Source organism: Eurytemora carolleeae, unplaced genomic scaffold (assembly GCF_000591075.1).
Source record: "Eurytemora carolleeae unplaced genomic scaffold, Eaff_2.0 scaffold28, whole genome shotgun sequence".
In the NCBI taxonomy this organism is placed as follows: domain Eukaryota; kingdom Metazoa; phylum Arthropoda; class Copepoda; order Calanoida; family Temoridae; genus Eurytemora; species Eurytemora carolleeae.
In genome coordinates, this window is record NW_019396147.1 from 543132 (window position 1) to 547969 (window position 4838).

General features: G+C 32.3%; 1 protein-coding gene across 1 annotated transcript in view; it reads right to left on the reverse strand.

Moving 5' to 3' along the window:
• LOC111696367 (axoneme-associated protein mst101(2)) overlaps nucleotides 1-4838 on the reverse strand; it is a 25011-nt gene that overhangs the window by 2728 nt on the left and 17445 nt on the right. The gene's annotated exons all lie outside the window — the stretch shown is intronic.

Here is a 4838-nt window from a genome sequence, read left to right on the forward strand (position 1 = left end):
CCCTCCTAGTTACCCGACCTTTTTACCCCTTCATTTAACCCTTCCCTTTACCCCTCCACTTTACCCCTTCATTTATTCCTTCCCTTTACCCCTTCCCTTTACCCCTTCATTTAACCCTTCCCTTTACCCCTCCACTTTACCCCTTCATTTATTCCTTCCCTTTACCCCTCCACTTTACCCCTTCATTTATCCCTTCCCTTTACCCCTCCACTTTACCCCTTCATTTATTCCTTCCCTTTACCCCTTCATTTATCCCTTCCCTTTACCCCTCCACTTTACCACTTCATTTATCCCTTCGCTTTACCCCTCCACTTTACCCCTTCATTTATCCCTTCCCTTTACCCCTTCCCTTCAGGAGAAAGTAACATTAAAATTAGAAATAGGAATAAATTAGAATTAGCAGAAAAAAATTAAATAGACGAATTAGTGGACACATTGATGGAAGAATAGATAATTAAATTGGGGGGAAAAGGTAGAATTCCTAGAATAGATTAGATTAAGAATAACATGAGAAAATTTATCTATTTGTCATGGTTTCAGTAGAATCTATTTAAAATATTTTCACCTTGAAGAAAAACAATAAATTGAAATGCATTTAGTATTGTTGAGAAAGGAGGAAAAAATTAGCAAACCTTCTGAAGACAAACTACAGTTTATTATACAGTGTACAGTATAAACTTGTTTATTAAACCTATTTTACTGAGTTTAAGATAGACCTATTACACTGAGCAAAGTATAAAACTGTTAAACCTATTTTACTGTAAAAAGTATATGACCTGTTTTTGACCTATTTTAACGAGTACAAGATAAACCTGCTTATTGAACCTATTTTACTGTGTACAGGATAAACCTGTTTATTAAACCTATCCTACTGCGTACAGGATAAACCTGTTCATTAAACCTATTCTACTGCGTACAGGATAAACCTGTTTATTAAACCTATTTTACTGCGTACAGGATAAACCTGTTTATTAAACCTATTCTACTGCGTACAGGATTAACATTAAACATACTACACTGGCAAACTGTACATTAAACCTATTTTACTGTGTACAGGATAAACCTGTTTATTAAACCTATTCTACTGCGTACAGGATAAACCTGTTCATTAAACCTATTTTACTGTATACAGGATAAACCTGTTTATTAAACCTTTTCTACTGAGTGCATAATAAACTTGTTTATTAAACCTATCGCATTGAGCATTTACAAAACAAAAGGTTGAAACTTTGCGTTGTTACATCACTATACTACCCTCCTCCTTTTATTATTAATCACCCTGTAAACGGTATTAATATCCGGGCAAGGAAATAGGGAGTTATTAATCCAAAACAGATCAAGGACATAAATATACTTGCAGGCATATTAAGTCCCAGGGTTTACAGTACACTCCATGTATACTATACTTTACTCGTGTATACTTTAATAACTCGTGTATTCTTTAATTTTCTTTTGTATACTTTAATACACTCGTGTATACTTTAATTTTCTATTGTATACTTTAATTTACTCCTGTATACTTTAATTTACTCGTGTATACTATACTTTAATCGTGTATACTTTAATTTACTCGTGTATTCTTTAATTTACTCTTGTATACTTTAATCTACTAGTGTATATTTTAATTTACTCGTGTATACTTTAATCTACTAGTGTATACTTTACTCGTGTATACTTTAATTTACTCGTGTATACTTTAATTTACTCGTGTATATTATACTTTACTCGTGTATACTTTAATTTACTCGTGTATTCCTTAATTTACTCGTGTATACTTTAATCTACTAGTGTATACTTTAATTTACTAGAGTATATCTTTTTTACTAGAGTATATTTAAATTTACTAGATAATACTTTATTTTATTAGAGTATGTTTTATTTTACTAGAGTATAATTTAATTTACTAGAGTATACTTTATTTTACTAGATTATACTTTAATTTACTAGAGTATAATTTGATTTACTAGAGTATACTTTAATTTACTAGAGTATACTTTAATTTACTTGTGAATACTTTATTTTACTCGTGCGAAATTTAATTTACTCGTGCATACATTAATATACTCGTGTATACTTTAATTTTCTTTTGTATACTTTACTTTACTCCTGTATACTTTAATTTACTAGTGTATACTTTAATAACATTAATCTACTATCGGTGCTTTAATTCAATTATGTATAATTTGATTAACTAGGGTAATTTACTTGTGTATACTTTAATTCACCAGTGCATACTAGCGTATATTTTAATTTACTCCTGTATACTTTACTTTACTAGGGTATACTTTAATTTACTCGTGTATACCTAACTATACTATACTATAGTGTATAGTTAAATTTACCAGCGTATACTTTAATTTACTCGTGTACACCTTACTATACTAGTGTATACTTCAGTTTACCAGTGTATACTTTAATTTACTCGTGTACACCTTACTATACTAGTGTATACTTCAGTTTACCAGTGTATACTTTAATTTACTCGTGTACACCTTACTATACTAGTGTATACTTCAGTTTACCAGTGTATACTTTAGTTTATCGTGCGTACTTTTTTCGTACAAGAATGTTTGTGTACTGCGTATGCGTTTTTTAGTATTCTCCGATTTGTTCATGTTACTATTTTTTCACTGAAGAACTCACCAAAAAACCCAACCGCATTTCTCAACAGTTACAGGCGATTTGAAAGCACTTAGTCGTCGGACCAAGTCTTTATAAGTTTCGGCGCCGGCTGGAGGCGCCCCGGCGCCTATTCTGACCTTCAAAACATACGGAGGAGAGCTTCCGGCGTTGCCAAGTTGAATCACAACACAGGGATTTAAGTAAACGAAACCATATCTTGATATATTCACTTGAGATCTTGTTTACCGTGCCTGGAGTCATCTAAACCGAGGGACGCGGGGGACGTCGCTGCCAAGTTGTAAAACTGACGCGGAGTCGGTCCGGTACAAAACCACGGAGAATTCTGAATGCACTTGGTTCAAGCATGCATCATGTTTTACAGATGGAAGATGAAGGGAGGGGGGGTGTACTCCTCTTGGCACAATATAAAGGGGTGGGGGTGGGGGGGACTTCTCATCCAGGTAAAATATAGATGTGGGGGGGGGGCTTTCTTTACCCGAAAACTTTTGGTTGTTGTACCCTGACTAAGTTGGAAGTTTTATATCCAGCTATGAGCTTTGGGCATTATTAAACCTGAAACCCTAGAATTATTTTTATTATTTCCTAAACCAAGGAATTATTTTTCATTGTTTTATTTTATAAGCTATAATTTTGAAATATGTAATGTTTTTCTAACTTTGTTTATGCCTTTTATTTTTACAACTACTATTATTTATTTTTATACCAATCTCTCTAATTTGTATTCTAGTGTATTAAATTTTCATACTAATACTTCTCATTTCGTGTACTAATTTCTTACATTTGAAATTGGGAGTTTTTAAAAACTTGTTTTCATGTGTTTATATCTAATTTTATGGACTTGTAAAGTTCATGTTAGGCTAAAGGGATATACGTAAGGTAGCCAAGGTTTTTTAGAAACAGCCAAAATCAAGAATCTCCAAATATTTGAATTTTCGTCTTAATTACTTGCATAATCGCTTTCTGATAAAATTGAAGTGAAAATGGCTTGATTGCAACCACAGGGCCGGGCGGTTTATGATTGTTTAAGGGGAGGTAAATATTTTTTAAAATATATCTATGAATAGACAAATATTTGATTGAAGAAGGTTCAGGGTCTCCGCATGTAAAATTCCTTGTAATCAATTCCTAAAAATTGCTGAAGGAGCTTAAAGCTGCCCTCTATAACTCTCCCTAGGCCCATGATATCATTTACTCTCAGAAAAATTTTAACCAAGAACTATCTCTTTTAATCCCGAGGGGAGGGTTTTTACGCCTTCTACCCCCCCCCCCATGTAATGTTGTTTTTAATGAACCAAAGCAATACTCCGGCAATTTATCTGTACTCCGACAAGAGGAAAAAACCAAATAGTTGAAACGTTTTAACTAAGTGAATAATCAAATCCACAAATAACTTTGCAATCTATAGTAATTACACTTAATACAACCGGGTTGATATTTTCAGAAGTATTTACAAATGTTTTAAACTACTCCATCAAACCCTCCGATCCTCACTCACTCCTTATCATCCCGACATAGCTAAAAAGTAAGCTATCTAATTATAGCATTTATAAATCGACATTCATTTTTACTATATATATTTTTTTGTAGGTTTGAAATATATCCAATTACGTGAATATTACCAACTTTTGTGTTCGAGTTAAGGAGCTGAGACACCTAGTCAACAAGTCAACAAGTCAACTAATCAACTAATCAACAAGTCAACCAATCAATTAGTCAAGTCAATCAATGTTCCTACAGAACATATTTTTGATTAAAGTTGAAATTGCAAAAGATAATTTTTTAACTCGATTTGGCAGAATAGCAAGCTTTTCATATTTGATACAATGTGAGCATAAAGGAGGACATTTTTAAAATTAAATCCTTTAATATTTTTTTGAACATTTTTATTTCTTGTTTTTTCCAGATGGTGAATACAAGATAGATCTGAAATCAGAGCGCTAGGTTTCTATAATGATAAGAACTTACAAGGAAGTAGAAACAGGTTTATGTAATTAAACTTGCTTTTTACAACTCTACTTTTTGCGTGTCAATGTTTTTAGAACTTTAGTTTGAATGTATAAATGTTTTTAGAACTTTAATTTGAATGTATTAATGTTTTTAGAACTTTAGTTTGAATGTATTAATGTTTTTAGAACTTTAATATTTCAAATTAACTTTAAGTTACTGTCGACTTAATTTCCAGTGACCCCCCCCCC